The 18146-nt window shown below is 42.3% G+C and overlaps 1 long non-coding RNA gene across 1 annotated transcript; it reads left to right on the top strand.

The window, feature by feature from the left end:
• Positions 1 to 954: 954 nt before the first annotated feature.
• On the top strand, positions 955 to 17255 carry LOC139046522 (uncharacterized). The gene is made up of 3 exons (XR_011506658.1): positions 955 to 1087; positions 9752 to 10378; positions 15476 to 17255. It is a non-coding gene; the product is annotated as an uncharacterized lncRNA (long non-coding RNA).
• Positions 17256 to 18146: the final 891 nt, after the last annotated feature.

Below are 18146 nucleotides of genomic sequence, written 5' to 3'. Positions count from 1 at the left end.
CACCAGAGCTTTACACAGCTTTTAATTTTTGCTCAAGAAACCGTGGTTGGTGATCCACAGTCCTACCAACTTTTTGCGCAATTCCTGACATTCCAGATCTTCAACAAGGTCAACATGTACGACAGTATTTTGATTGTTGGTTTTTAAACAGATTTTTCAACTCCCAATCAAAGGTCACTTTTGTTGTTGTTGTTGTAAGCCAGGGTTTAAAGGAGGGAGCAAGGAGACAGTCCTATCTGTTCCTGCTCATTCATTGCAATCTCTCCGTGGCTTTCTGTTCTAGTGACAGTCCCAACATACACAAACGTATTTTGCAAGTGGGATTTTGTGCAACACTGTATCAAATGTGTTACAATTGTCATTCTAGACATATTACATCAGCTACATTGCTTTCATCTGTAAATCTTGTAATTCCATCAAAAAAGCAATCAAGTTGTCTATGGAATGATTTGTTCCTCACAAACACCTGGTGATTATGGCTCTTGGTTCCATTATCCCATGGACGCTTTCAGATTTCCACCTCTCCTTCCTCCATTATTTACTGGGGATTCAAGATGTGCACAGATAATTCAAATTTACCGTGTTTCACTGATTATTTTATAATGCCATTAAGTAGGAATATAGTACTGTATTTCACAAATGAGGAAGTTAAAAACAAAGAAATGCATGAATTGAAGTTGCAATGATCCAACCATGATTTTCCCTGGAACTGAAAACTTGGTTTTAACAGAGCCAACTTTGCCCATCCTTTTCTTTGAGGTCTCCCAAGCCCTTCCGATTCAGTGAATTTGTAAATGACCGCCACACCTTGTCTGCCCACATCAAACCAAAGCCTTTAGAGTAGAGCTCTTCTCAATGTATTTGCTTAAATTGTAGCCACAATGTTTCATACCTTCCCCCTTTTGTACAATTTGGGAACATTCAAATATTGTAATTTACACAATCACCGAGGCAGAACGTGTCAGAGTGCACGGAAGACATGTAGCCCTCGGTCCAAACTGTGAAGGGGATCGAGCTGCAGTACTCAGAGGATGGTTCCATGTGGCCAGCTCTGCTGCCCTCGCCCAGGGGCGCAGCACTGTGAGGCGTGAGTATCCACGCTTCCCCTGACAGATGATTAGGCCATTGTACTGGGGCTAAGAAAAGAAAATGAAAGGAGAGAGATGGGGAAGTGGTGAGTAGGACACGCACATAGCGCGGCTGTCTTCATGTTCGGAACATGCAGTTCCTTTTATGTAAACCAGCTCTTTCTTGCCTGAGGGCCGTAGAAATTGGTGTGGTTGGTTAGGAATAGAGGGTTGAGCTGTGCTAGTAAATGAGGTTTTGAAATATCAAGTTTAGAAGCTAAAGATCAAATTTCAGTCAGAGCGATTCTAGAAAACTATTGGCACAATTGCTTTACGACATTGTATTCTGTTGAAAGATGAAGGAGGGAGAGAGGTGGCTACTTGGGGACTCTGCAGGGATTCCTAAGATTCTGGGGCACCAGGCAAGGCTGCCTTCCTCCACTGGCAGAGGCAGCTTCATCTCCTCAGACAGCCGAGCAGGAGAGAGGCGGCGTGGGCAGCTTGCGAGCTGGGCCCACGTCTCGCAAAGAGCACAGGTCCTGTCGGTTTCTGAAGAGGGCAGAGCATATGCAGGACCTGGTGCTCACTGGCAAGCCGGAATTTGTCAGGATGCTTGGTCACTTTACTTTAACATTTGGTGACTGTCTGTGGTTGAGAGTCAAGCATGTGAGGGAATCACAAAGCAGGTTTATAATTAGAATTTGCATGTATGTATTTAATCTCTTTTGCTTTTTTCTTGTAAAATGATGTGGTTTAATTTGTCTCATCTATACATTAATTAACAAACACACGTGCAATTCATGAATTGAAGACAGAGAAGAAATTCCAAAAGCACTGGATCGAAGAGATCATGAATAAATATTTCGTACAAGGATACCAGGGAGGTTGTATCAGAAACTCTGCCATTTGTTGGATTTTATTGGAGCCATAATGGCAACCAATGGGTTACATAAACACTTCATGTATTTATAATAGAAATGCCCTGGACCAAATATACTCCATTTACTGTAGGGTCAAATATTTCCAGCTGTATGCGCCCCATGCCTGTACTTTGCACATAATTTAAGCCATGTGCTTTTTATTGAGTATAAAGTATAACATGTTTATTCTCAAAAACAAGTAAGACTTGCTCCTATTTACTTCGATTCAGCCAACTACAGTTAAAGATTGTGAAACTGGATGTTCCAGATTCACCCTTTCCCATCCAGAAAAGCAACCGCCTTGTGGAGACAGAAACCCTCTTCCGGGAAAGAAGGGCTGTGGGCTGAGGACAACTTTCCGTGACTGTGTTCAGGCCAGGCAAGCATAGGGCATCCAAAGCTTGGAAATGGGGTCTACTGCTCTTGGGGTGCACCAATGGGTGTCATTGGCATAGAACTCCCGGTGACTAATGTCACTGGGAATGGGTAGGCTGGTTTGTTTTGTTCTCTGCCTGTCCTCAGGGTATCACAGATTGCATTGGATTGTGAAATCCTTGAGGAAGGGTGTGAAACATTGCGTTGTTTGCCATACTCCAGTTTGTGGAAACTATTCTCCGTGCTTTACCTTGACTCGGATCCTCCACGGATTAGCACAGCAAATGAAAACGGTATGACCTTGAAGTTACATGGATTTGAGTTTTAATCCCAGCTTTGCCTCTCTGTGACTTTAGGCCTCTGGTAATCTGTGTGACTCCCCAGTTTCCTTCTGTGGAAAATGGTGGTCGTGAAAACTCCATCGCAAGATGGTCAAGCATGTTGCCAATGATGTATATGAAGCAATTGGCAGAGAGGGGTCGTTCTGGAAGTTGTAGCAGGTAAACAGATGAGGAAGCATGTAGACTTTCTGGATCTTTTCTGCTTTGTTTTGTTCTTTAGCACTAAGTGCAAATTATCCTGAACAGCTGAGAAATGAAAATAGCTTTGCAAAGCTGAGTAAGTTTGTATTTCTTGTAAAAAACGTCTAATCAAGAGGCTATCAATTAGCTCTGATGGCGCATGACCTCTAGCTCCCAAATCAACATGCTCTGCCTCGTCTTTTTCTCAAGAATTCAGTTCTTTGGCCAAGGTCAAGCGTGAAAGGGAGAAGATATTTCTTCAGTGGAAGGCAGTGGGGAAAGATTTAAATAAATTCTTTTTTTAATCTCTTTTTAAAAAAATAAAAGTGAAGTCATTCCAAATAAATACAGAGTAACTAGGAATACAGGTTATTAGGTCATTGATCAGAATCTGAAAACTTATCTGCTAAATTTCTCTTCCACTTATTAGTGTGAAGGATGAGATTTGCTGTAATGATCTGGTGGATGCTTACATTTCCTCTGACTCAGTTCGTAGATCTTATTATAAAGTGCTCACTGGTGACACTGGGGTAGTTTCGCTCTGTAGAAATGTGTGTGCAAGGAACAGGAAAGCGTCCATGCTTGCTTGAGGTTGTGTGGTTTATGGATGGATGTGGGGATCTCACGGAAACCAGCTGCAGGCAGCACAGCTAGAGGGCAGGGGAACAAGAAAGTGAGGAATGCGAAGTTCCTCTGTGCACTCCTCCCTGCTCCCTGACCTTCACGGTGTCTCATCTCCACCGGGGTCCGCGAGCACCCACTCCACAGCGCTCTCTGCAGGCCACGCGTCCTTGCTTCTACCTGGTCTGACCAGAAACTGAGCACCCTGGGGCCCAGTTCATAGCTGATTCTCCTCATTCTCAGTGGTTCTGTTCTGTAAAGTTGCCACAAACACTTAACTAGTGAAAAAGGCACCTTCACTCCCAGGGGAAACACAGGGTTCGCTTCCTCTGAGAATCCGATCACATGTTCATCAGCTAATCAATATTTAACCTTGTTTGATGTGTGCTTCTGTTTGAAGACACCTTATTTATTACATATTGTCCATTCAGTAACCTTGAACTCACAGCCCCCAGCACCGTAACTCAGCCCGAAGGAAGCTCATCTCACAAACGTCTTCTCCGTGAGGCACATCCCAGCCTCCTTGTGCCCAGGAACATAGCACTTTAGCATGGCACTCGGGGGACAGTGTAAACAGTGAAATCACCAACAGAAAGCATGAAAGTGCAAAAAACCTGACACTAGACTGTGAAAAGGCGTGCATTTACAGTACAAGAGATGAAACCAGAAAGCAGAGTGCGGCCTCGGCTGAACTCACTTGGGAACGTGTGGGTCGGGTGACTCAAAGATTTGCTGTTCTGTCCAATTCCATGAATGATCACAAAAGCACTGATAGTATTGATTTGGGGGTTACACATAAAGTTTAGTGAGTAGGTAGATTTGCAAAGGTGGAATCCATGAGTAACAAGGATCATGGGTCTATGACTTTGTAGCTCTCGTGGCCGCAGGCTCTGTATTTTGACCCAAGAGTTGTGGGAGAGAATCTGATTTGCTCTAATCAGGTGGCTGGCTGCCAGCCAGGATGGGGGGAGCAGATTTTGTGGGGGGCGGGGTTCTTACTTCCAGAGCAGCTGTGGCCATACTCTTTAGCAGGGAGTGTGGCTGACAAGGAGGAGAGACTGGAATGTCTGGAACATGGTTCCCAGTGGAGTCCTTCATCTCCTTTTTGCATTGCTGCAAAGAGGTACTTAGCACCCCAAGTACTGAGTGGATGTTAGAGGCCAGAAGTGCCAGGACTGCATTTTGTAACTGACTGTATGTTTTTGCTTTTCCTTACCCCATAAGATGTCACAGGAACCCACAGAAGGCGGGACTGACCCTGTGTAGGGGGCTTCTGTACTCACAAGCAGAATGGTTGTAAACACTTTGCTCAACCTCATTGGATCCTAAGCCCTATGTCCGTAAGGTGATGACACTGTTGCCTCTCAGGATTGCTGTGACGATCAACAGACAGCCTTCCATCTTCCAAGTGTATACAAAACAAGCCACGGCAATTTGGAGTCTTGGGCATATGGCCACAAGACTGTATCAAGGCTTGCTTGTCACTGTGGTAGAGTAAACAAAGGTACTGAGGATGCTTCCACCCTGGGACTCTATCAGGAGTACTTTCATGGAGAGAGAACATCCACAGCCATACTGTGTCTGACTCAGTATGACTGATGCCCTCCAGGGTGCACCCTGAACCTGAAGGGTGGGGTGATGAATAGGTAACCTTTCAACCAAAAAGACAAGCTTTTCCATAGAGGGTGAAGTGTGAGAAGTCTCCCCATATCTCATGTATGTATTTTTCTTCCCTACATAAGTAGAGAGGCTTTTGAATTTTCAAAATCCTTTTCTTCCTGGGCTGTGAAGTTATGGGAATGGAATGAATGGCCTTTCCAGGGATCCTCCAAGGCCCCAGTTCTGATTTAAACACCTGGGCACAGACATAAACACACACAGACCACTGAAATCAAGCACTGTGGCAGTCAGCCTCTCGTGTGGAGGTGGATGGTCTGAGACCAGAGGCCCTGAGAGGGGCCCCCTGCTCACGGAGGTCCTGGCATGGCGGCAGCTTACAATGGAATATTGTCCCAGCAGTGAGAGCCTCCCACACATATGAAGTCATAAATGAGAGAAATAACATACCGAACTAGACATAATTCAGCCGGAGTCTGTAAGTTTTGTTTGAGTCAAATACTGGCCTCACCGAAATCTCAGGGAGGATGACAAAGGGAATGAAAGAACTCAATTCTGATAGCAGTTTAAAATCTTGCAGGTGGCACTGATTGCTGGTCCACCATTAGTGGTGGAGTCAGTGCTCTAATTTGTATGAGACATATTGTCTAAAATTCCTGCTTGACTGTTGCCTGTCCAAATGTTGAACAATAGGCGGCAAGAGAGCCAATTTTTAGGAACTAAACCTATTATAATTTCCTTCTCCCAGGCCTAGGCAGCCCCACTGCCACAATACTGGGGGCCCAGATTCCCTGTTCCTTTGCCCCAGATAGCTGCCATCTTTCCCTCTCGTGGGAGACTAGTTTGGCATCTGCATTTTCCCGGGACTCCTGCTGCTCCCTCAGCTCCTGCTCATCTTGGGAACAAAGTGGCTTAGCCTTTAAATTTTAAACTTTCCTTCCAGAATTACTGTGTATCTGGAGTGAGAGAAGAAAAAGTTTTTTTTATCTTAAAAAGCAAACCTCATCCTTGGGCTCTAATAATCCCATTGGGCACCTCTCCAGGCTGCCACCCCACTGTCTATACTAAGTTATCGTGAGCGAGGACAGTGAGCACGGCTGGGTATAGAAAGTCCTGTGGCTTGATAAAGCACTTCCCTCCTTGCTCAGGAGGCCCAGTGAACAAGCAGGTTCTGGTCCCCTGGGGTAGAGAGAATGATGGCTGCAAGTACCAATACCTATCACTTATTCCTGAGAGAGACGACATATTTGGGCTACCATTTGACTGAGATCTCTACAAGGGCCAACCCTGGATACGCTCAGTTAAGGGCTGAAAAAGAGAGGGCAACAGATGCTGATGAGGCTGAGAGAAACAACAAACTGTCTCACCCTGTGAGACAAGGCTCTGCCCCCAGGCATCGTGTGGCCCCTCATGTCCACTGTCTCAGTCTCCCCTCTCTCTCCTCTGAGTCCCAGGAGAACCAGGATCCAGTAAGTGAGGCGTTTACGGGGAGTTGCCTGAGACCTGTGTCCTTCTCACTGGTCTGCTCTGTGTCAAACCAGTTAGTCATTTTGAAAATGACCTGGCCTGCTGCACAATATTGCCTTGGAGGGAAGAGGTATTTGTTTCACATAACACACGTTGTAGAAGGAGGATTGTCTGCAGCCGAATGAAGATAAAGCTGGAAATAAAGAGATAATATTAGAAACATCCATGGAGATGAGAGTGTGGCGTGGCTTTAATTGAGATGCCATTTCAGCTCTCTCCTACCATCCTGCTTAGAGGACTGTCGCCGGGACGACAACAGCCGAACAGGGAACAGCATCGAGGTACCAGAGCACTTGGCGAGGCAGGACTGCACAGGGCGCAGGATGATTTATAAATCCTCCTCAGAGCAGGCAGCCGTCTTCCTATCCGTTTTATAGCTGACTCCCCCAGCTCTCACAGACAGACTCGTGATATCTGCATTATTACAGCTTCCCTGTGTTCATCCCTCGCACTTCTGTAATGTAGGAAAGAGAGAGATTAATTGTATGGTGAAACTCTTCAACAATTTGCTGAAGCTCTGCATTCCTGACATTAATCTTTCCCCAAGTGCCCTATCATTAACTTGAAAAATCAACCGGGCAAAACCTTCCAGTACGTTCATGCAAATGGAGACACATAAATAGTGTGCAGGACGGGGATGGGGCAAGGCTGTCTGGCTGCCTGAGGATTGGTAGCAAGATGATACATTGAGCTTTTTTCCAGAATGCTTCATCCGTGGAACGTGTCATTTATCCCTAACCCTGCACTATCGAGTTAGAATAGCTTATTTTGGACATGGGCCTGGGAAGAGCATGAAAAACATTTCCATTTTCAAGTTGTTTTCAAATTATGCAAATAAAAAAATAATTTCTCTTTTGTGGTCTCCAAAAGAAAATCTCTTCTCCCTCTCCATTTGTGGAATTCAGCAACCAGCTGCCTTTACCTAGATTGTCGTCAATGTGGAAAGAAAATAAGCAAAAGATGTTTATTTGGAGACTTTCCCATAGAGTAAATGTTCTTATGATGCCAAATTTGATTAGTCTTATCATACATAAAATTGGCTTGTGCACTCTATTAATGTATTAATTTTGGAAGTTTTGAGTCTGCTTTTTCTGATAAGACTCTTCCACACATGAATTTATTCTTATGTAGATAGAGCTCTCAGTTTTTGCTCAGAAAATCATGATGACAAGCCAGATGGAAGAACAGAGAGAGTTTCTACTGAGGGGAAAATGGCTCTTGAGTGGAAGTCTGTGGGAATGGATTTCACCCCAGAGGCTGCGTGGCTCTGTGCCGGTCACTCCTCTGTAATGTTCTCTCTTTCAGCCAGAGACTGTGATTTACGTTTTCCCTTACAGAGCTTGACATTAACTATTGGTGGTTTGAAAACGAAAAGTAAGTGTACACCGTTGTTTCACTGACTACAGTCATGCATGTCTCATTGACTGGACACGTTCCGAGAAAGGCGTCATTAGGCACTTTCATCAAACGAGCATCATAGAGTGTACTTACACAAAGCTGGATGGCATAGCCTACTACGCACCTAGGCTCCATCATACTAATCTTATGAGACCACCGTGGTATATGCGGTCCATCATTGACCAAATCGTTGTTATACGGAGCATGACTTTTGAACTCAATCTCTCGTGTCTGCAGTGAACTGAATGTCCCCAGCACAGAGCATCCTCTCCCACATTCACATTCACCAGTTACCTGGCCTGGGCAAAGCGAGCAATACATAATTTAAGTAAAAGGAGGTTAAATAAACAGATATAACTGGAGTTCTTGAAAAGAGAACAATTTTCTAGGTTTAGTTGAAAGTTATATACAGAAATCATATCAAACCTGTAATGTTTGTGATTGAAACAGAAATTAAAGTGGAAATTTAAGATGAAAAGTGACTCACCACAATTATATTTTTTCCTTGGTAAATAGTAAGGGATTTTATAATCAAGAAAGTCAAAACCTAGCAAAGGCTTGGATTTAAATAAAAAGACATGTAGGTTTAATTTCAATTATTCACACAATTAATGTTTATTAAAAGCCTCATGGTGCGCATCTCAGTATTGAATGAGGCAAATGGTCGAGAAGCTTATAATTTAGACAGCCCAAAACAAATACTTGGATAATAGATAATGTAATTATATATAAACAGGTCACATGCAGGATCTCCCACAGAAAACCCACTTCTCTCTTGCCTACTCATGTCTGTAGCTGGGAAGAACAAAAGAATAGTTAGGGACCTTGTGGTCAAGGATTTGTTTGGACTTTGATTACTAACTAAATTAATAATTTATTTTTATAAGCTACGTGTTCAGCTTAAATTAAAGTCATTTGAGTTTGTGTGCAAGGTAAATACATTTGAATATTCACCTTTTTTTTTGTGGCGTAATATCAGGGAGCCAAGCTGGACTAAAATTTGGTGGAAACATTATTTATCCACAGAGATCATTTCCTTCAACTAAAAGTAATAATATTTATGTAGCACTTAATAAATGCAAGACAGTATTCTAGGGCACACACACAGAACGCAGTTATTTCTGCGAAGCAGCCTTATGAAGAGCATGCAGTCATCACCTGCATAAACAAAGGAAGGGTGGTAAAACATGTCACCTGGAAAGATGCCACTTTGACCTAGGGATTATTCTAAGCTTAAAGCACTTGAAAAACCACAGGTGCAACAAGGGCACTCTGTTTACCCCCTTTCTGAAAGAAGGAGATAAAATTCTTATGGGAAAGATGCCCTCCCTGTTCTAGGAGGAAAGAAACATTTTTATCACCAGAGATGGGAGTAGAGGTGGAAAGAAATCTGTACAAACAGACTTTGTTAAAATAACTCCTATCTTTCTTTAGTCTCCACCTACTTTTCCATGATCGCCTCTCTTTGTTCAGCCTAGTATATGGGCGCTTAGGTTTTGCCATTTCTTTGGATCTTCATTGTTCTATGGAGACTCCCATGCACGTATAAAAATCTGTTTGCTTTTCTCCTGTTGATCTGTCTTACGTCAATTTAATTCACAAGCCCAGCTGGAGCCCCTAAGAGGGTAGAGACAAAGTTTTGCCTCCCCTGCACTGACAAATTTAATGGTACAGCCCAGTGTTAATAGAATTCTTTCTTTTATAGGCGTCTTAGGGGATGACGGTGATGAACAATCACACATTTATCAAATACCTACCATATGCCAGACACTGGAGATACAAAGATCGTCAAGACCTGATCCTTTCCCCAAAGCTCAACTTTTAGAGAGCGATGGACATGCAAGCAGATCAGTGCAGAGGTGGTGGAGGCCCTGCAATGGAAAATCCTGAATTGTGGAGTGGGGCATGCGATTCTCCCCAGAGGCGTCACAGAGAATTTGACACATTGAGTTCTCGGGTTGTCTCTTTCTAGAAGGTGGCCTGGCAAGTTGAAGTCATGTCAAAGATTCTCCGAGTTCTAACCACGTACTTGAGGCAATAAGGCGGTTCTGACTGTGATCTCTTACCAAACAAAGCAATGATCTAGTTTATTGGATCCTTAGCAAGTAAGAATGTGCATTTCCGGGCTTGTGACGTCTACTGTGAAGATCACGGTCAGCACCGGGAGGCAGGGAATGGAGACAATGTCCTTCAGTTCAAAGTAGAAGAAATCCTAGGTCTCTGGGGATAGAATGAAAACTCCTCCCACTTACTCCTGTTCTGTTCAGGAGAAAATCCATCAGCAGCAGTCCCTGGCATTGACTCAATATCCGGAGTAATAAGAGCATAAAAGGTAACAATAAAGGGAAACGAATACTTTGGAGAATTGTATAATCTAGGGATTTCAGCAGCTATGTTAAATTATTTACCAAATGTTTTTGAGGGTCAGGGCTTGCAAAGAATTTCGTGACAACAATGTACTGGTAGCAAGTTTGTGTGGAGGGTGTTGTCCAATAACGCGCGTGTGTGTTCATATGTGTACATATATGTGCATGCCTGTGCATGTCATTTAACTGTTTCAAATAGAACATGTGATGTATACACGCCACCATAATTTACCTAAGACACTTCACCTAATCTCGTGCGATCAGGCTCCCTTTCACATGCACACTCGTATCTGAAATCACGCACGCTCTACAGTTGTTTACTTATGCCAGCTCCAAAATGGGTAAGGTTGAACTCTTTCCCTAAAGCACACTATACATGTTCACATGATAGCATTTTAATAGAATTTCAAGTATTTGTAGGTCACTAGCAAGCTGTCCTAACTTTTAAAAGGCGAGTAAATTGAACGTGTTATTCAAATCATGAATTCCTGAAGACTCACTGAGTTGGTTGTTCCTGGTCATCATCCTGGAGCATGCTGTGCATTTTAATTTGCCTAAGGAATGTGCCTGAAGGAAATATTAGGCCATTAACACTATAAAAACTTTATCAGATAACTGGGCACTGGCTTCATAAAGGAGACGTAGCAATCATAAGAAAAGTCAAAAGTTCCAATTAGAATATATAAATAACGTCTATGGAATGGGAGGCAAGTCATGAGTTCTTCAGCCCTCCAGCCCTGAGGAGAACGTGTCCCTTGATTTCCCTCAGCTTGCACACTGGACTCCCTGTCTGCGTTAGGGAGATCCACTGAGGACCCCAAAGTGATGCTCCTTCCTGCACCGGGGAAAGTTTAGGAGAGTGACTCTGCCATGTGGAGGGTACACAAAGGCTACAGGGGATGGCCTCCCCACAGTCCTGGAATCCTGGCACACAGGATGGCACAGGGATTTGAGAAGCTGTCAGCATGAAAAAAGGATACCATTTCTCATCTTCCTCAAATAGGATCGTTATAGCGTGCTTTCATCACACTCTTTGAAATGAATTCTGAGGAATTAAGACACATGCGAGCACAAAAATCTTTCCGAGACAAATACTGGTGAGGATGCGGAGAAATTAGAACTCTCAGCCATTGTTGGTGGGAATGTAAAATGGTGCAGCCACTTTGGAAAACACTTTGGCAGTTCCTCAAAATGTTAAACATGGTGTTAGCATGTGATCCAGCAATGCTACCCCTGGGTATATACCCAAGAGAATTGAAAATTTACGTCTATGCAAAAACTCGTACGCAAATGTTCTTATCAGCATTTTTCATAATAGCCAAATTGGAAATAACCCAAACGTTCATCAACAGATGGATAGATAAACAAAATGTGGTATATTTGCACGATAAAATACTCGATATTTTATGAAAAGAATGAAGTTCTGATACATGCTACAACATGGATGAACCTTGAAAATATTATGTTAAGTGAAAGAAGTGATACCAACAGGCCACATGTTGTGATATTTCATTTCTACGAAACGTCCAGAATAGGCAAACACACAGACACACAAAGTGGATTAGCGGTTTCCAGTGGCTTGGGAGGGCACTGGAGGGAAAGGGGCACTGCCTGTGGGTGTGTTTCATTTTGGGGTGATGACAATCACACAATGGCAATGGTTTCACAACTCTGTGTATATATTTTAAAACCCACTGAATTGTACACTTTAAAAGAGTGAATTTTATGATTTTGAACTATATTTCAATAAAGCTGTTATAAAAAAGTCTTCTTGAGCTGCTTTAGATAGTCCAAGCCTGGAAACTCTGTAAAGGATCAAGATTTAATAGTTATTTTGAGATGTATTATAGCCTGAAGATGAAATCAAATGTCTTTTAAGATAAACAAAGACAAAAAAACAATGAGAAGTTATTTTTTCACATGTGTTGGAATTTCATGTTTTCAAACATCTGAAGGGAATCATCCATAAAGTGAATCACAATGATAATAGATATGTTTTCGCAATGCTTTCACAGATGGTCTTATTCAAACACATTCCGGGTGATGATAAATACAGAAGCTTATGGAGTTACGCACTGTGAGACTCTGGATTGGAGCTGAGACCAGCGAGCAAGTTCTCAGAGGGAGCATTTTTACATGTCTTTGTATTTTCCAGGGCCTGGAGGAGGTGTTACTTGGAGGAAGAATTAAACCGGTTCCCATTTTAGAGTTGTCCCTTTCTGACGGGGCACCTTCAACCAGTAGTGAAATAAATATCCTTATATTTCTGAGATAATACAATTTTAAAGAATAGCCCACTCCGGGATGTGGTAGATCCTTGACAAATATTTCATGAAAGAATGTAGGAAGTAATAAATACATGAATGGATAAATATGGAGCACGTACTAGTGGATATAAGAGTGGGGCTCCCCACTGCACTTTTAAAGTTTGCTGCTTCTTTCGCCTCCAATATAAGCTTCGGAATTTTGAAGCATTTTTAAGAAATGAAATGATCCTAAAATATTTGTGGTCTGGTTTATGCGCAGAGTACGTCCCAAAGGGTTCTTTTGTTTCCTAACTACATAGTCAGTGATGCTAAGAACTTTAAATATAATGACATGACAATGTGCTGTAGCCCTCCAAACCAAAATGAGAACAATGTTTCCTGAAAAGCATCCTGGAAAGTGATTATTTTGGAGTGAAATCTAGTTCTCATTACATCATCTGATTATAAAATACTTTTATAGGAATTAAAGGGATATTGAGACAACGACTTTTCATCCATCTTTAACTATTGGTTTTCCCTCACAAGCCCAGGAAAACCAATATTCCCTATGAATATGTGTGCTTTAAAATGTCCCCAATAGGAAAGCAATTAGAAACATATACTGGTTGCAGGGGTGAAGGGCAAGGGGAATATTGTTTCTGGATATTATCCCAGTCTTTATCGAGATTCTGTGACACTTTGGGTCACTTGTCACTTCTGAAAACATTTTTAAGCAAAAATCAGCAGTCTTCTCTCATGTTATTGAATCAGCCTAGATTATAGTTATTGGAATCTGATGATTTGTTAATTTAAAGAACATGAAAGTCATCATTAGACTTTCTTTAAGATAACCAACAATGACTCGATCCACACCAGCCGTTATCTCCATCAACATGTATTTATGAGGTCAGAGCTCAGAGCCCGGGCGGGCAGAAATGGCAGTTCAAGTCAATTGATTTTTAAACATTTTGAGAATTCCTTACTGATTTATTTACATGGACTTGCACATTCTGAGATCAGATAAGAAGTGCATCAGATTTCTCCTGGGTAAATTGTCAACTTAAAGGAAATGGTATGAAAATATTACAATATTAGCCAATAGCACACATAGTGCTTTACATGTAGAAAAATATTATAGTCTGTCAACTCTCTTAAATTCTTCTAGAATTTAACCCTTATTCTCTTTTTGACCAATAATGCAGTACCTTTTTCCCATCCTTTGACAGCTCATCATAACTCATAATAAAATGAGATCTCCGTCACCTCCATTCTCAGCCATTTCTCCAACTAATCCTGTTCGTGGACTCCCCTGTCTAGCCAAACTCTCTAAATTAATTCTTGGGCCTCTGACTTTACTGCCTCTATTTCTTCTTCCTGGCATTTTCTTCCATCAAAATCTTACTAATCATTCCTTAACTCCAAATCTATTTATTCTGTAAGATGGTCTCTGAATAATAGATTACGAGTATGTAACCCTGCTCTGAACGCTTAACAATTATTATCTGTATCAGACACGTGGCATACACATTTACAACTTTGTTTTGAAGCTAAATGTGAGCATGTCCATGCCCCATGTAAGGTTCTGAATTCCTGGAGTTCCCAGACCACCCTGATTGATTTTCGCAGGGTCCTTCACCCACGGCAGCCTTGCAGTGAACGCCAGACGACGGCACGGGAGCAGGAGCAGAGACGAAAACGGAGGCGGTTGCTGGTCTTGGAGGTGTCTGCGTGGTGAATGATTAGACCAGCACAGCGACACGCCTGCTCTTCCTCTGACCTGTGCTGTCGTTTTGGAAGTCGAGGTCCTCTGGTCACTAAGTAATCAGATGTATGGATACACTCCCTTGAGGTGCACTTGCGAAGGACTTTGATCGTCACACACAAAGCAAAGACGAGGACAGATCTGCTGCCAGCCTGCTCTTGTTTTTTGCAAAAGGACAGACTTCATGTAACACTTTTTGGTCGCAAAATGGCCATCTATTGCTCGAAATAGTGTTTAAAATTTCACTTTAGAATGCTCACGAGTAACCCAGGATGAATATAGTTATCTTAAGGTGAAAATAAATTAGATTTTGTAAATGAACTTGTAATTTTGGTCTCTCATGGAGCAGGATGTTACAGTAACAGAGCCGCGAGATTTCAGCAGGCACCACGAGCACATTCAACCAGGTCGATTGTTCTCGACAGGTTCTAACACAGACCCCGCGGGGGCAAAGGGTCAAAGGCAGGCGAAACAAATGCTTGACAATAATAGGTACAAAGGGCCCCTGTCCTTGGTGAATGATTAATCATACGCTGTCATAAACAAAAGTGTTCTATACGTTTGATAAACAGGTTTGTAAAAGAGTACAGGAAATCCACAGGAAGAAGGTCACCTTTCAAAGTTAAATGTCAGTCATAAGACAGTTGGGTGGTATTCGGGGGTGTCTGTATTTTTGAGGAGTTATCCTTTAACACTCTGAGTCAGACCAGGGGGCTGTGTCTGTGCTCCAAAGTTGGTAACATATACACATCTGTAATTAAAAGGTACCCTTGGCGTTCTCATGCATTTCTTCATTCTGCTCTCCATTCAGTAGATTATTTTATGCAATTCATTCCCAGAAGCTGCTGTAAGGGGACATCCCTTTTCCTCTCCTGTAATTTCTCTTCTCATGGGAATGAGAGAGCAATTAGCCATGACAGCCACTGGGACAGAAAGGCTGTTAAACTCATGTTGCAAAAATAGAAACAAAACACTTTGTCGCATCTTCACAGTAGCCTAAGAATAATAGTGTGACTATAAAAAAAGAGACTAACTTTTGGTTTTTTTTTTCACAGATGTGCTGGAACGTATATACCCAAATGCATGTGACCATCCCTAGTGGCCTACTTGGAAGATTGCAGAAATATTTTCCAATAATTTTGCTGTAGCTCAGAACACTTCTGAAGTTCAATTTTGAGAATTATTTTGAGACTCACTTTGTAAGTCACATAAGAAAACGATTTCCTTCCTCAGCGCAAGAGTCAACCATTGTATGGGCAGGGTATCAGCACCCTTCTTGGTACCAAAGGGTGGAACTAAGCCCACTGTGCACACTAAGAAGTGATAGCAGTAAAGAATCTGGGCCAACTCAATGACTTATGGAAATTATGAAAATGGAAAGGAAATGGCCCAGGGGATGACAGTCCTTTCAATCAGTCACGTGTCAATGGAAATCCCTGAGAAATGACTTCTTAGCTTTGTCACTGGAGGGGAAGTGAGGAGGTGCCCCTCTCTCTTCTCCCACCACGCCGCCCTCTTCCCCAACATGACGGTCCATGCGCCATGTTTCTATGGACAATAAAACCAAACAACAAACACATTAACTCCAGAAGCTTTTGGTTGTGAAGGGTAAGGTATGTGGTTGTAGCTTGGAAAGGAAAGGGAAGGAGGAAAATACAGACCCACATGTCCTCTAAAGATAGTCTTTCTTTTACATGTCAGAATAATCTTTTTTTTTTTTTTCATTGTAGAACCTATATTGTCTTCTTTTCCCCTCTCAAGAATACAGGTCTGAATGATCCAAGAATGGAGTTTCCCACAGGAAACACTTTTCCTCTACTTTGTATCATAGCCTTTGCCATGGAAAAGAGCCCCTGAGTGGGTGCATACCTCGAGGAGTCGTCCCATGAGGTCCCTCTCCTGCACTGACTTCCCAAAGTGCCCCCAGTCTCTGGACTCCCTAGTCACGGTTCTTGGTTCCTTCTGCCCTCCTGGGCTGGATCATGGAGGCCAAAGCCAACGGGTTTGGAAAGGCTATTACAGCTCTGTGATTTTGTTACCATTTTGCACTGGAATTCTCCTTACGACGTTACTCTGAAATGTCCTTCGATCCCTGGAACGTTTCCTATGGGAGAGAACTCTCAATCCCCCAAAATGATGCAAGTATTGAAGGACATGATGCATGCTACCCATATAGTGCGGGGCTGGGGGAGCTCATCTGATGACTCATTCCTCCTTCAGAAAACTCAGACAAGCCTGGCATGGTCATGACCTTGCTGACCTGACATTTGTCCCCTGTGATTTCTACCCATTGATTCTAGGTGTGTTCACTGCAACCCCACAGACCCTACAGATGACCCTTGAAGATTCCTGTCAACTTTTTCCAAGTCAAACAGCCTCATTTTCAACTATCCTTTGTAAGATATGATTGTTCTTCTCCTATGTGGTTCCAGTTTATTTTTACCTACCAGACAAATGTTCAAAAATTACCATTTTTGATGGTTATATTAGTGTATATGCATATCAACTCATCGAGTTGTACATCTTAAATATATACAATTTTTAATTGTCAACTATACCTCAATAAAGCTAAGAAAAATTACTATATATGTCTCATACTGTTATACTATTTTGTGGTTTACTTCTTTTTAACTTCTACTTCCATTTCTTATTCTCAAACTATGCTTTAAATTATTCTAATTAATAATTGTGACAGGATTGCATATGTAATAAGCTCTTGTTATAGGCCACATATTGTACCAAACATACTTCATTCACATCTATCCTCTGAGATGGATATGCTCATCACCAGCATTTTACAAGCGAAAACCACAGTCAAGCCACAGTGTTTGCAAGTTGAGAAGCTACCCAAGCTCACCTGGGAAGAGAAGGACGAAGCCAAGATTCAAACCCAGAGAGGACCAGTTCTAGAGCCCACTCTCTTTTCTGCACTCTCTCCTACATTTCTGCTTCCCCTTTTTATTCTGAATATGGCTAAAAGGTCCTTTATGTTGCCTCTTAACATTTTGTATCTCCAGCTCTTTGGAACGTTAGCCTCACGGCACTGTTTTCAGAGGTCCACCTTTCTCTCCCGTACTTATCTTTGGTTATGTCCATCTTCTAAAATTATGTACATGAGCTGTAAGCAATCCGAGCCTGTAGATTATCCATATCTGACTGACACCAGTCAACTATAAGTTTTCCGGCACGTTCCTTTTCTTCATTTGAATCAGAACTGCTTTTCAAGTCTTGTTTCATGGGATCTACTTACCTTTCCTCAGAAACTTTTGAACCGCCTTGCTGATGTCATGGATATATGTGTGAATTTGGAAAGCCTTTAGTTTTGTCTCTGCCTCCCAAGGTACCTGTTCCTTCCTTGTTATAAACCGTTAGTCAACCTCAATGCTTTTTGCATTTTAGGCCTGCAGGTCATATGCTGTCTGTCACAACTGCTCCAATCTGCTGTTGTAGTACAAATGTAGCCAGAAGCAATATGCAAAATGAAGGGGCAAGACGGGTCCCAATAAAACTTTATTCATAATAGCATTTGGTAAGCAGGATTTGCCTGTGGGCCACAGTTTGCCTCCCCCTGCCTTAGACTATAAAATTTCCTTTGAAAGATCAAAGTTGTTATCCAACATGCAACCATAGTGGATTCATGATTAAGTTCAACACAGTAAAAATCAAACTCCTTTTTTCCACTGAAATTAGCTCCTTTCCCAGATTTTCCTATTTCTGGCAATGGTA

The sequence above is a fragment of the Equus asinus genome, chromosome 11 (genome assembly GCF_041296235.1).
Source record: "Equus asinus isolate D_3611 breed Donkey chromosome 11, EquAss-T2T_v2, whole genome shotgun sequence".
Taxonomy (NCBI): Eukaryota; Metazoa; Chordata; class Mammalia; order Perissodactyla; family Equidae; genus Equus; species Equus asinus.
Note: the sequence above shows the minus strand (reverse complement) of the source record. Positions and strands in the feature narration are given on the sequence as shown.